The 15,595-nt window shown below is 41.6% G+C and overlaps 1 protein-coding gene across 1 annotated transcript in view; it reads right to left on the bottom strand.

Annotated features, from left to right (window-relative positions):
• The window catches only part of PLS3 (plastin 3), an 84,232-nt gene extending 69,503 nt beyond the window's left edge, over nucleotides 1-14,729 (bottom strand). The window contains exon 1 of the mRNA XM_032329856.1: nucleotides 14,615-14,729. The gene's annotated coding sequence lies outside the window, so the exon portion shown is untranslated. The remainder of the gene's footprint in view (nucleotides 1-14,614) is intronic.
• Between the last annotated feature and the right edge of the window lie 866 nt (nucleotides 14,730-15,595).

Here is a 15,595-nt window from a genome sequence, read left to right as displayed (position 1 = left end):
AGATTCTTTTTTTTTTTTTTTCCCCTGTTCAATAACAAAATAAAACTTTGAAATAAAGGAGAATTTCAGAGCTAAACTTACCGATGTAGGATAATTTAGGCATCTGTTCTTGGAATGATTTCCTTCAGTGGTACTTCTCCCCAGATATTCACGTGGCTCTCTCCTTGAGCTCCTTCATGGCTTGCCCCAAACATCTTCCTGTCAGTGAAGCCTTCTGGACCAACTGATCTGGAAATAGCAATGCCCCTCTTCCCACTCCCTAGACCCTCAGTCCTGCTGTGATTTTCTTCACATTACCGTCAAATACACTATATCATTTTAATTTTATATCTTCCCCCAGTAGGATGAAAACCTCGTAAGGGTGGTAATTTCTGTCTGTTTCAAAGTTATCGCCAGTGCCTAGTATACTACCTGACCTATAGAAAGCATTCAGTAAATATTTGAATAAATGAATGACATGGAATTTTGTGTGTGTATGTAAGGAGTAAAACAAAGAGGAAATACTGGCTCTCTCAGAGTGACAAAAGCCACTTTAAAAGAAATCAAGAGTGATAAATCCCATAACATATATCCAATATATTGACACTAGAGTTTTCAAAATCTTTTGGATACATCACAATATAGGAAACTCTTTTAAGATCAGTAATTGGACTGCAGTTTTGTTAGCATTAAGAGTAATCTGGACTAGGGGCATCTGGGTAGCTCAGTCGGTTATGCATCTGCCTTCATATCAGGTCATGATCCCAGTGTCCTGGGATTGAGCCTGGCATCCTGCTCCCTGCTCGGCGGGAAGCCTGCTTCTCCCTCTCCCAATCCCCCTGCTTGTGTTTCCTCTCTCACTGTGTCTCTCTCTGTCAAATAAATGAATAAAATCTTAAAAAAGAGAAAGAGAGAGAGAGAGAGTACTCTGGACTGAATATATGACCTAGAAAAAGAATTTACCACTTAAAGCCATCACTAATGGATTTCCATTAGTGATAGAAGAGCTGGCCAAGTTAAACCAAGCTGCTAAAATTATGCGTGAATTGTGTGTCCTAGAGTTCATGTCGACTTGAATGACTTGGCATCTGCCATTTTGTTAATACCTGAAGGAAAACACCACTTAGTATAAGGGACTTCAGAGAGCAAGAGGCCTTCTCAGTAAACAAAGTTGGACTCTGAATGCAGTGTTTAGCTTCATGTAAGAAAACTGATCAATTAGGTATCAGGAGACCCCACCTTCCATCACTGTCCTCTACGGCTGTATGCTGGGGCAAGACAAAATCAACTAGACCTCTGTCACCTTATCTATAAAAATCAGTGGTTGGATTAGACTCTGAGCTCTTCAAACAATGGCACATCGTTTTATTTCTCTTGCTGGTACCAGTGCCTGGCACACTGCTGATAATTAATAAAGGCCTGTTAAATGAATTAAGTAATTACATAGGAAGTTCTAAATGGCTCTCCTGGAAATTATATCTTCTCTTGGCTGAACCAACCTCCTCTCTCAGGGAGGCCTAACCTTATGTAAGGGTTCCCAGGATATGCACTGCCCATAAGGCTAAGGAGATGAGGGGTGAGGGAGTGCCAGGTTGGTTAAGTATCCGACTCTTGATCTCAGCTCAGGTCTTGATCTCAGGGTCATGAGTTCAAGCCCCGCATTGGGCTCCATGCTGGGTCTGTAGCCTACTTAAAAAAAAAAAAAAAAAGAGAGAGAGACTAAGGAGACTGGGTCCAGAAACTTCTCTGTGGGTTGAATCCAGAACATAATGGGAGAGGTAGGTTCTAGGTATCATCCCGCTATTTTGACCTGATACCATGCAGGTGAATCTGAGGTGGTCAAGGGTGCTTGAAAGAAAAACTCTGATCCGAAACTGAAGGGGATTCTTTTTATCATCCTTTGATAATTTCTCATTCTCATATTTTAAGTCAGTAAGTAAAGAATCCCTCAACTTCAACATCAGACCTCCTAAATGTAAAACACCAAGCTCTCCTGAAAATGGCAAGCATTAAATGTACTTATTTATGGACACATACACAAGAAACTAGTTCTAATGGTCAGCTCCTGGAAAGGGAAATGGGGGACTGAGGTCAGGGGCAGGAAACTCATTTTCTTTTCTTTATGTTCCTTTGTAGCTTTTGAATTTTGTTCTGTGAACAGATGTCACAGTTGAGAAGCAAATTAAAAAATAAACATATCAGATGTGCTCAATAATGGTCTAGGTCAACGGAAACTGTTGTGTTTCAAAGTGTTTATCATTTACTTATGCACTACTCAATACTTAATAGTACGTGTTTGATAAAGGTTTATAAACAAGAAATTTTGTATAGATCTATCGTACAGTAAGTTTTAGAAAAGGTGATTACACAACTTTATAGGCTTTCAATTCAAGTGAAAATATTATGAAGGAAAAAGGATCTGGCAACAAGTTGATAATATGCTATTAAACATAAGGAAACCAAAAATTAGCTACATTGAGACGTAGAAATCAGTATTGCTCAGAGTCAATCAAGCCAGGATTTACAGTAGCAGCCGAGTCACGATAAATGAAAAGTCATCTTGTCAATAGCACCTCTACCCCATTAGCTGATCTGTGGCTAGACATTTAATATGAGCATTGTCCATTATTCCTCATAGCCGGAAAGCAGAAACAGTCCAAACATCTAGCAACAGATAAATGGACAACCAAAACAAGGTACATTCATACAAAGGAACATTATGCATAATTATTATTATGTAAAAAGGAATGATGTCTTTGTCCATGCTTCAGTGTGAATGAACCTTGAAAACACTATGCTAAATGAAAGAAGCCCATCACAAAAGACCACGTGTCTATATGTTCTATTCATATGGAAATCCAGAATGGGGGAAATTGCTGGAGACAGAAAGTAGATTGGGGTTGCTTAAGAACGGGGAGGTAGGGGGCTGGGGAGGTGGGGGGAGAGGCTGGGGAGAGTGTGATAGCTCAAGAATATGAGATTTCTTTTCTGAGGGGATGAAAATGTTTTTGAAATTGACCATGGTGATGGTTGTACATATCTCTGAATATACCAAAATCTGCTGTAACTCTACACTTCACTTAATAAAACTGCTGCAACACATAAAAAAAAAAATTAGTATGTCCCACTTTCTTCTTTGAGTCTGAAATTAAGCAGTTATCACAATGCAAGGGCCATCCATGACATTCACTCCTGACCACTGATTTAAAGCCGCTGAAAGAGAGAGAAGACCAGGGAAATCATTTGCCTAGTCTTCTTGTAGGGTTCACACCATTCTGTATTTTATTCGGTGTGATTCATCAGTTATGAATTTGCTGGTTAGGTTTTCACAATTTAATCTTTATTGACCAAGGCCATTCATGGCCAATTATTTTTCGCTCTTTTAAATGTATATATGGAGACCTGGCTCGTGCCAGGTACAGTGCAACGAGCTAGAAGAAAGGGGCTTCCCCTCGGGGTTCCTTTTCCTCTATCACCAGAAGCACAGGTCTTTCCCTGGTACCTCCAGACACCGTCCAAAGAGCATCTGATGCCCTCCCACCAAAATGGAAAGATGGGATTTGGAATCCTGGCTTTTCCTGCTTCTTTTAACATCTGTGACGATCGAGAAGTTCAAGGGAGGAAATTCTGGTGCAGTTACTTGCTCCTGCCATTGAGTCAGATAAAATTCACAGCAGCACCGTGTTACAGAAAGTACAAGAGCCGCAGGTACAAGTCATGGCTTATCAGCGTTTTCCAGGGCTTCTGCACACACGGCTGTTTCCACAGCTGCAGATCCAGCTACCGCAGAACTCTGCGCTGTGCACAACATCTACAATTTAGTAAAGCTGGAAAGAATTTTATTTTTGTAAAAACTAAATGGGGTGTGGCTCATTTTCTTGCCAAAGGGCTATTTTATTCCAAGACACTGCTGTCTGCTGACCTTCATTTATAGGCTGAGCAATGTTCTATTTAAGTAAAATTAACTCATAGTGGGCACTTTTTTTGGGATGCAATAATTATTGCAAAGAAATAACAATGTTTAAATTTGATTTGTTCTTAGTTTAGATTTGATTATATTGGGTTATAAATGAATGTCTTTGTTCACACACGGTTTAAATTTAGAAATTATTTTATGTCAAGAAAAAGGGCCATATTTAAGTTCATTTTCTACATGTAAAGGATATTTTTAGGGTTCGTGACATCCAATATTTTGTGTTTTTTGTTCTACTAGACTGCAGGTGTCTCTTACCCACCTTTACAGCGAGGGCACCTAGCAGTCTTTGTTGGACATTTCATTTCATTGAATGAGGAAACCATGCCACAGAGTAATTAAGGCATTGTCTGCGTTACTATCCCTGGTTAACTAGTACTTCATCTGTAGTTCATACTATTTCAATACATACTTGGCAACTTTGGGCACATTCGAAAGCTTTCTTGAGTTTACATCTATTTATAAATGGCCTAGAGGACTTCTTTTACGTGATTCTTACATATTTCGAGGTACTCTTTACACAAATCTCTGGTTAGGGAAGTTTCCCATCTTTGGCTTACACCTATAAATATATTCTAGTTTCCTTTTTTTTTCCTAGGAAAAAAAATGCTGGAACACTTTGACTTAGGATCAGACACCAAATATGTGGGTTGGCTTACATTTTAAAACATGCAAATCTATCAGTATTACTTTTTGGTTATCTATACTAATGATAATTTGGCTATCTTTGTTTTTTAGTTATTATAAGATAAAATACGACATTTTCATTATTCATAGCCACTTGTAAAAATGATTTCGACTGTAGCTTTAAACTGGAGACCCACAAACTGCTCAGAATATTTGTAGAATGTGTCAGTGTCCTTCATCATTTCCTGGTTTTTGCTTTTGAAAACCTCCACTAGAGGAAACTAAGGGCATCATAAATTTAAGATTAATGTGTTTTGGATTCACCCATTTCTAAAGGCTACATGTCCTCTTGGGAAAATGTTGATTTCATTTATAACCCTCTGTCTTCCCAAACACTTTAAGTTCTCACTAATTTATTTTCTGTTGTCTCTTGTTTTTATAAAGGTAAACTTCTTAACATTCACATTTCTATTTCTCCTACTATAGAAACACTGAAGACTTTGAAGCTTTTTTTCCTCTGTCCCCTCTCCCAAATCAAGGATCAACATTACTTATCACTACCTTTCACCATTATTGAAGCTGTATTTGTTAATAGCAGAGGGTTTATAATGTATGAATAATGTTTCCAATTTTCTTTTGAGGGCAAATTCTTTAAGCCTTCAAGTGGCATAGCCTCACAAAAGGATAACTGAACTGGTAAACGGGTTTCCTAGCTAAGTCAAGAATCTTCTTCAACCTGGAACTTTGTTAAAATCTTCCCTATCCATAATAAAAAGCAACAGAAAGCAATATTTTTATAATGTCATTAAATAAAGCAGAAAAAATAAACGATCTTAGTTTGAATGGTGATACGTAAGGAAAAAGTGTTTGAATTAGAGGAAAAAGAACAGAAGGATATACATACCTAACAAGGTCATCTAAGGCAACATTCACTGACCTATAAAAGGGGAGTATTTATTGAGCACCTACAGTCTGCTAGCTTCTTTATACATGTTTTCATTTGATTTGAAGGACAACACTGAAAACAAGTGGTATTAGCCCCATTTGAGAGATGGTGAAACTGAGGTTTAGAAAAGTTTCAGAACTTCCCTAATGTCACAGAGATGGTAAACAGCAAAGCCTTTGGAACCCATATTTTATGCTAAAATCCATTCTGACAATAAAGCATAATTGTAGATGATCATGAAAAAAAAAAAAAAGAAGGTGGTAGGAATGAGTTTCAGGTCAGACAAATTTTCTTTTTTAAAGATTTATTTACTTGAGAGAAAGTGTATGTGCATGAGTGGGGGGAGGAGGAGGGGGAGGGAGAGGGTCTCAGGCAGACTCCCCTCTGAGTGTGGAGCCCAACAATGTGGGGCTCAATCTAAGGACCCAGAGATGACCTGAGCTGAAACCAAGAGCCCGGAGGTTCAACTGACTGAGCCACCCAGGCGCCCCAGGTCAGACAAATTTTCTATATCACTTCCGGGTCATCATGCTATACCCAGACCAACATGGACCTTATAGAGACTGGTGACCTGGTGGAAGGAGAGAAATATCAGGGAAGGGTCTGGGAAACAGCATGGGTTGAATTTTGAGAGGGACATGCAGTGTACAACAAGCCATTCAAATCTACAAAATATTTGTTAAGTGTTTGCAATTTGGTGAGTCACCATACACCAAACTTAGGCACAAAATAAGTGGGAGTATCAGAGTTTCTACCACTGTTGGATCTCTGCTTATTTAGGCAATGTGAATGAAATATAAAACTTCGAATTTATTGACTGATGTCAAGGTAATTTAAGGTAATTTAATGTTGATTTCTTTTATAACCCTCTGTCTTGGGCGAGACGGAAAAAAACCTATCAAGAAACACATTCATTTAACCAACTCCAGGATTGAAAATTCCTTTAGGATACTGAAGGTTTATGGTCACAAATAAGCCCTGTATACTTGAACTGAGTTTTAAAGCAACCTAAAATCTAAAGGCAAGTTAAAAACAAAACCTGCCTCCCTTCCCCCATTAACAGTTCCGTTTGAAAAAAATAGACTTCCTATGATTGTATACCCCACAGGATTCTCCTTTATCCTGCTTTGCACCTGTTAAGTAGATCAGAGGAAACCAAAATATTTCCAAGACATATACTTTACCTAAACTAGCTTCAGTTTAGAGTCAAATACCATACACTATATAAAGAGCAGTCTTTTTTTTTTTTTTTTTTTGGGAATACCACTGTTTGAAATGAAGGCCTATTTTTGCTTAAGCCCATGTTTAAATTTCAGAGATTGTCAAAGAACTTCATCTTTAAAAACAAAAACCTTGCAATTTCTCTTCTATTCTTTATCTCAAAGAAATAATCAGAGTTGCAAAATGGTTTTTGCAAGGATATTCACCGAAGCATTATCTATAAGATACGGAAACAATATAAACTTGCAACAACCTAGAATTAGTGAAAGAAGTTATTAAATACCCATTATATGGAATATCACATAGTAATTTTAAAAATTTTCAAAAATATTTGATTACAAAGGCACCTAGGTGGGTCAGTTGTTAAGTGTCTGCCTTGGCTCAGGTCATGATCCCGGGGTCCTGGGATCGAGCCCCACATCAGACTCCCTCCTCAGTGGGAAGCCTGCTTTTCCTTCTCCCACTCCCCCCTGTTTGTGTTCCGTCTCTTGCTCTCTCTGTGTCAAATAAATAAATTAAATCTTTAAAAAAAATTTGATTACAGGAGCACCTGGGTGGCTCAGCTCATTAAGCATCTGACTTCTGCTCAAATCGTGATCTTGGGGTCCTAGGATCCAGCCTCCCCTCCCAGCTCCCTGCTCAGCATGGAGTCTGCTTCTCCCTCTCTCTTTGCCCCTCCCCCAGCTCATGTGCACTCTCTCAAATAAATAAAATCTTTAAAAAATTTTTTGATTACATGAAAACATGTAGTAGTAAGTGAAAAGAATGGAATACAAACTGTATGATTCCAACTTTTAGAATATGTAACTTTTACACTGGAAATAGATAAAAAAAATATGAGCAGGTGGTACAATTATGAATAATTTTAATTTTCTTCATTATAAATCCTCTTATATTTTCCTCTAACGTGTTTACAATGATTTTGTATTTTTTAACTCAAAGCGAAGTGGTTAAAAACATTTTAATTGTCTGCTACTTAAGATACTTCTCTAGTAGATTAACTAAATTTTGACCAATATTTTAACTAAATATTGACCATTGTAGAATTTCCCATCATGTTCACTTCTAGAAAACACTATGCAGTCTATAATGGTAATTCTCCCTGACCTGAAATACAAGCTCCCAAATGTCAAAAAGAATGATAAGAAATGACAAAACTGGAAGTGCACAAACTGATTAAGAAATACAGAGAAAAAGCCTACAGATTACATTAGTCTATGAAAGATAATGTATTACTCAGTGTCAACAGCAGAATGTCAATCTGAGTGCAACTCTATGTAATTAGACTATATAATAAATATTCAAAACTATTATACTGACCTCACAAATTTTATTTTATTGAAGAGGAAAACTATATATATTATATAAAAATTACATATCTACAAGCAGCTTAAAAGAATCAGAGTTCGCTTTTCAAAAAAAGCACTACAAGATTACAAAAAATAACTTGCTACTGAATCTTTTAAACCAAAGACAGCAGAAAGAAGAGCTCAGACTTTATAAAAGAAATTGACTTCTATGAGCAAAAGGAACCCACTCTTCAGAACTAGTCACATGATACCAAGTTATTTCAAAAGTTCTTTCACTCAGATGTTTCTGCTTATTTCAATTCAGCACTATCACTTTACCAATGATATCTTCACAAATACTATCAAATACCATATGACTTCACTCATGTGTGGAATTTAAGAAACAAAACGAACAAAGGAAAAAAGAGAAATGAAAGAGAAGTCTCTTAAATGTGGACAACAAACTGGTGGTCGCCAGAGGAGTGATGGGGGAAACAGGTGAAGGGGATTAAGAGTACATTTATGGGGGCGCCTGGGTGGCTTGGTTGGTTGAGAGTCTGCCTCTGGCTCAGGTCATGATCACAGGGTCCTAGGATCGAGTCCCTCTCCCTCTGCCCCTCCCCCTGCTTGCACTTTCTCTCTCTCTCTCTGGCAAATAAAAAAAATAAAATCCTTAAGAAAAAGAGTACATTTAATGGTGATGAGCCCTGAATAATGTATAGAAGTATTGAATCACTATATTGTACAGCTGAAACTAATAGAGCACTCTATGTTAACTATACTGGAATTTAATAAATAAGAACATAATTTTAACCAACGAGATAAAAAGGCATGGTAACTCAAAGAATGACAGAGTTAATGAACCATCATAGAATTGGCCAGATGACAATAAACACTGGAAATTAATCCAAGGTTAACAGTTTTAAGGGTGGGAGTTGAAAAGGACCCCTCTGGCAGCCAGCTATCCAATAGGCTTCTCAAATGCAGATCTACATTAACTTTTCATCTTTTCTGTGTTAATGAGGGCATACCAGTTAAATATACAGATTATCTCCTCCATTAGGAGCTTTTCCAAACCCGCACTTCTTTAAAGGGCAATTATAAGGAGAAGCACTTGCTTTTTGGGAGTTTTACACAAGACCTCCCATTATGGGCAGACACAAAACTAAGAATGAAGTAGAATAAGCCAACGGATTCTGTAAGATTACTAACAAACACTAAAATACTGCTCAGTAGTTACTTCAGGAGGAGGGGGAAAAAAACCAAAACCCATCACAGGAATGGCTTTCACAGGCTATCTGGCACAACATTTGAGGGGGAAAAAAATTATAAGCAAGCATTACATATAGGTTTTTACTCTTGTTATCAGCCAGAAATAGATTATGCCTGGCTTTATTTCTCCTTTACTTGTAAACGTGGATAGCTGGAGAGTCTCTACAGGCGAGTACAAATGGGGGCGAGACTTAAGTGATGAGGACTGTGCCATTTCTGCAAGCTCCTGTTAAAGTTTTAGTGTGTCAATGACAGACTACGACAGTACTTTGAGTTTATATAGCACCTGTCTGCTAAGAGCCAAGGCTCACTTATCCTTTCAGCATGGCTGTGACATATACAGATTGGAAACAGATGGCTTGATAAAGCAAAATCCAAACACGGACACAGGAGAGCTTGTGTGATTTACTGACGATGGCCTATATGCCCAAACTGCAGAGGACGCCAAGCCCTCGGATTCCACATTTGATGCCTTTTCCAATAAACGACACTCCCTCCTTACCCTCAAACAACTTCTAGACCGTTAAGAAAAATTAAGCTTTCCTGTAACACAAAATCGGTAGGTTTAATGCACCAAAGTCCTCGCTAAGGAGTGATGTTCATGGTACCTCTAGATTTTAAAGAACTAACATGAGTCATGGAATAGGCCACTGGTGATCATCTTCCTGAACGGCTACCAATTTGCTAACAAAGTAGTTAGCTTGGTTCTACACAGGTGCATTAAAATTTGAAAAAATCAACTAATATTAACTGAAATAAGCCAGACTATGACTACTGGGGGAAACAAAAATCCCGGCAAACCAAAAACCCTGAGCCATGCTCTCACTTGTACGAATGACAAGATGCATAATGTACTCGATGTTAGTTATCAGTATAATAATTTTAAGTGACTTTCTCTAGGTCGAACTATAAGTCAGTAGGATAGCCTTGTCTAAAACTTATTTCTTCTGAAAGCAAGGCCAATATGGTTTTCCCTTAGTATTTCAATTTTCACTTAAAAGAATGTATTTTCATCCCTAAAACATTTTATACTAACATTTGTCTTTCAAGTGCCAAGATTAAGGCAAATTAGATATTACTAAACATATTGAATTTGACAGTGCCTTACCTTCATAACTACAGTGAGTTGGCCCCCAAAATTAGGATCTTCTGAGACTGACATTTCATGATTCGACAGTATTTTATATTTCTAAGCCATAACTGTAACCAAAGTTGTACCATAACTAAAAACAGCCAGTCCCGACCATTGGTATCTAAAACAGCTTCCAGGGAGTTCCTGGGTGGTTCAGTTGGTCTGCCTTCAGCTCAGTTCATGATCCTGGGGGCCTGGGAATGAGCCCCAGAGCCCCACCTTGGGCTCCCTGCTCAGTGGGGAGTCCCTCTGCCCCTCCACCCACTTGTTCTCCCTCAATCAAATAAATAAATAAAATCTTTAAAAAAAAACAACTTCCAACTGTGTAATGTATCTAAAAAGCTTCTGAAACCTCCCAACACACTAAACGAACATATATATATATGGTAGATCACTCTCTAGAGAAATTACATGGACTCAAACCACGATCTAGTTGTTTTCGTTCAAACTGTGTTTTATTAGTTTCACAGCTCAAATTCTTCCCTCTCTGCTTTACTTTTAACCAACAGAAAAATTATCACATGAGCAAATATGAAATGATTTTAAAAACAGACACCTGAGTTGTCATGTACCGATAGACACTTAGTTTCAGTTTTATGCCAGCTACTTTTGGAATCTGTGCTGAACAGCAAGAAGAGTTTAGCATTCACATGGTGCCTAGATGGTGCTCGCGATACGCAACAGCAGATTCCAGAGTTGATCATATGTGGTAAGACTATCACGTCAGTCTATTTCTTGGAAAGGCAAGCAGAAATGATGTCTAAAACAGAACATGGAATAATGGAAAGTGGACTTTCTTCCTTTTTTGCCCTGTCAGTTTCACCAGAAAGAATCACTTTAGTTCTCAGGCAACATGGCCAAGCTACCCCTTCTTTTCAGCAACAGTCATGTGGTTTGCCTAGGAGCAAAATTTCATTTGGTTTCTGATAGTGCCCTGGATACTGACATTCTGCCAGTATAAATAGTCAAGTCTAATGTGCATGTAACCATTTGTAGAAGAGATGTAATCTCAACCAAAATATTACTCACCAGTTATAATTAATCCTTCTACCCCAAATGTCATAAGCCCAGACATTTTTAGCAATGCAATCTAAATGATGGCATCAGACTGGAGACCCTGGACTTCAGTGTTGATTGTCTGTACTACGTCAAGGCAGAGCATAATTTGCTTGGCTCCCCACCCCGGGTAAAGAGAGAGGTTGATAAATTGCTAGATCTAACAGTAGAGATTAAGAATTAGACTCACAACCCCCTAATCTTAATAAAAACCCGAGTTCATTAAATGATACCCCCCCATTAAGTCAGTAACAAAGTCAGTGGTTTTAAAGGGTGGACATTGGAAGACAAGAAAATGTTCCACAGACTAAGAGCTTAGTGATGATCCTGTTTTGACATGAGTTAATAATATTTCAAGAAGAGCTTATCTCCCTACCACTTTAACCTCATTTGATAGTTAGCTGTATTCTCTCTTGAGGTTACAATATGTATTAGGAGTTCAATCTAAAAGTCTATGATCACCTCACTTCCACTAGGGGGTTCTATCTACCAGTGTAGTTAATCTCAATAACTCAGGTGCTGCTTAATTCCACTTTGAGCAAATCTGTGCCACAAGGCTAGCCTTGAGGTCAGAACTCTATGCTTTCAAGGAGTTCTAGTACTTAGGCTCAGAAACCCCAGCCCAGCACAAAAATGGAGTGCTCAAGTCATTCCGAGGCTGCAGTAGTAGACGGAGGGTTTGTTTTGTTTTGTTTTGTTTTGCCTAATGCATACAAAACCAACATCTCTTCAATGTTCCCCATTTCATTTATAGCTGCCCTAGTTTCAAGGCTGAATATGTATCAACTGCATCCATTTTTGTAAATAAGTAAAGCTTTTAAACTTCTGACCCCAGAGACTCCTCTGCCCATTTCTATACTCTGCAAAATATAATCTGAATACCAGAACTGCCACCTTTTTCCAACAGCAATCTTAACTTGGGCCACATGGGCCGGTCCTGGTCATCACCAGAGCTGTTTCGGGGGGTCTCTCGTTATTCCATCCAGATATTGACAGGCAAAACCAACCAGTTCGATTGGTCAGATTTAGAATCCACTGTTCTTGTGCCTCATTTCTGATCCAATTAATTGCAAACCACAAATAACCGGTGGTTAATTTTAGTCAAGAAATGATCCACCACCTTCAAGTAGATGCCTAATAAAGAGAACAGTTCAGTTAGAATATAGGCCATTACCAGGAATATGGGTAAATCCTAATTTTTTTTTAACACTATCTCACGGACTATGGCTTCAAAACTATCATCTAGGGATGAAGTGTGTGTGAATTAAAGGTCGATTTTCCCAGAAAATAATTAGTAAGATATTTCTTAAATTCAGGAAAGCCACCAGGGAGATATATGTCTGGCACAAACAGATTTCAAGCCCTTATTTTAAAAACAGCTCCCGGTTTTTTGTTTTTTTTTAAAAATAAAATCAGAGCACCAAATTCCCTTTCTGTTCCCTTTCTACAAGTCCAAGTAGAATTCCCTGGAGTAGAGGCTAGTTCACACTCTCCCTCTCTTTTTCTTTCTCTTTCTTTCTTTCTTTCTTTTTTTTTTTTTTTATTGTGGTAGTTTTTGGAAAATGGGCTTCAGCCATTACATTCCAGTTTTCAAGGCAAAAGAAGTCATGTGACCATTACCCTAGGGGCATCAGAGACTTGGGGCACGTGATGCCAATCAGCAAGTGTGGGACTTAGGCCACTTCGCTGGAATTCACTGGAAACCACATCTCCAGGATCCAATTGAGGCTCCCAAACACATTGTGACATCATTAAAGTGGCCCGAGTGCTTACTTCTCAGGAGCTTGCCGTTTCACTTCACGTTTTCTACCTGCTGTGGGGCTAGCCCGGCTCTTTTCCCCATCCCACCCCTTCCCTCCTAACAGGTCGGGCACCCCCAGCATCCCCTCCATCGGATCCTAAATGGCGAGGCTCTCCAAGAGTTAGTTCTAAGCCCAACCTGCACCCCTGGGGATGGTGTGTGCAGATCCCGCGGGGAGCAAGAAGCCGCGAGCGCGTCGGGCAAATGTCAGATAGCATTAACCCCACTCCACCTCCCAGCCTGGGATCCTCTGCAGTCCTGGAGCCGGGCCGGTGGAGCCGCCAGCGCGCTACCAGCAGTAGCGGCGGCGGCGGCAACTTTGGGACTGGAAGGAAGCCAGGGCGGGGGTGGTCAGCGTCCCCCCGCCTCTTATTGGAGCGCTTAAGTACTGCGGGTGGAGGAAAGTAAACAGCGGCAAGTGCAGCTGGGGGGCGGGGGCAGGAGAGATCACCCCCCTCCCACCGCCCCTGCCGCCCTGGTACCCGGGAGCCCCGAGAGGTCCCGGGCTGCCACGGCCCCGACCGCGCGCTCGGAGCTGCAAAGCCAGAAAAGCCGAGCAGGGAGTGGACAGAGGGGTCCAGGGATATGGGGAACCGAGAGGTTCTGCCCCAGTGGCCCGGAGATGTTGTGCTACTGAAAGGGAAAAAAGTGCTTACTCATAGGGAGACGCGGTGCAATCGCTGCGCTCTCGCTAATGGCCAGGGAAGCAAGCGGGAGGCCGGCAGCCGGAGCCCGCCCGGCTCCTTCCCTGGGCCAAGGCAGCGGCTCAGAGCCCCGGAACTGGCGTGTGCCCGAGAGGTCACCCGAGGCGGGCGAGCGGGGGCCGGAGGCGTCGCAGGCTGCCGGCTCCGGGATTTCCTGAGTCCGGGGCGGGAGAGGGCGGGGGGCTGAGGGGAGGGTAGCAGTAGCTGGGGAAGGACGACACAGGGAAGTTAGGCGCTCGGTTTCCACTTCGGGGCCGCCGCCACGAAAGGGGAGAAGGACAAGGGTTGGCGTCAAGGACTGCAGCCTCAGGTAAGCAACAAGTTACGAGCAACTAGCGAGAAAGCACCATCCCGGTGGTTAAGAGCAGAAAACGTGTTTGCGGCGGGTGGTCGTGGGGACACTGTCACTCCCACCCATCCTGGATGCCAACGACCCGCTTTAGCGCCGAAGGTGCCAGGACCGAAATTTCTGCAGCCCCCTCTCCGCTCCGCGTCCCCCCGCGCGGGGCACGTTCCGGCTGAGGTTCCCGGAGATGCTCTCCGCTGGACCCACGCCTGCCCACGCCCCAGGAATCCGCTCCCGTCGTGCCCTGGCGTGCCCACAAAGCACTTACATAAAGTCGCAGAGTCCCGGATCTGGCCCGACAGCCTCCGACCGACGCACCCAGACAACTTCTGCCTCTTGGAATCTTTGCGGCAGTGGTTCTAAAGCCAGCGCTCCCTCCCTCCCGCCTGCCCCCTCCGCCCCTCGGCCGCCGCCATTGGCTCGGGTGGTGCTCACAGTCGGCCTGGGAACCTGGAAGGGGATTGGGCCGCGAGCCTGTCACATCAACTGGGTGGGGAGCCCGGAGAGGAATCGACAGGCACCCTGGAGGGATGGGGGCTCTAACTCTGCCTCAGGGAGCGGAGACCCGTCCCTCGCGCCTGCTTCTCCCTCTCCCTGGCTAAAAAGTACGAGATTAGAAGTCCACGGTGCCTGGCTCAGAATCATACGCAATAATAAAACAAAATAAAGTGGAATAAATGGAAAGGTAGGAATGTTGGGAATGGGCGTTTGAAAGTCACCAAGCCCCTATTTAAATCCGAGGGTACAGTTTCTCCCCGGAATGGTAAAGAGAGTCTCGGCCAAGAAGGACCATTTACTAGCAGTTTCGTCTGCGTGGATCAGCCCAGGTGTGAAACCTTAGCAATTTTCCCTTTTCCCTTCGGAGGTCTAGGGAGCAGAATATGGGCAGGACCGGGCTCTCGGGTCTTTGGCTTGGTGCCAAGTGAATTGTTGACCAAAATCACCTGTCAGTTAGGGTTGTCCATGCGGAAAGCGGTGAGAGGTCGAGGTGGGAAGGAATGGTGGGAGTAACGTCGTTCCATTCGTTGGGAAATGGATGTCAATTCTCATCAATCTCCTTCCACCAGAGAAAATTTGGAGACATGCTCCTGCTTCCCAGAATACCTTTTCTGTTCCCCAGAGTCCCTTTTCTTCTTTACCCATGAGATTGCCTCCATCCATATCATAGCTAGCTTCTTGCGTTAATACACGGGGAGGTTTCCCCTGCGTATCTGCATTCCAATCCTTTGGCTCACTCCAGGTCAGCTCG

The sequence above is a fragment of the Mustela erminea genome, chromosome X, assembly GCF_009829155.1.
Source record: "Mustela erminea isolate mMusErm1 chromosome X, mMusErm1.Pri, whole genome shotgun sequence".
Classification (NCBI taxonomy): domain Eukaryota; kingdom Metazoa; phylum Chordata; class Mammalia; order Carnivora; family Mustelidae; genus Mustela; species Mustela erminea.
Note: the sequence above shows the minus strand (reverse complement) of the source record. Positions and strands in the feature narration are given on the sequence as shown.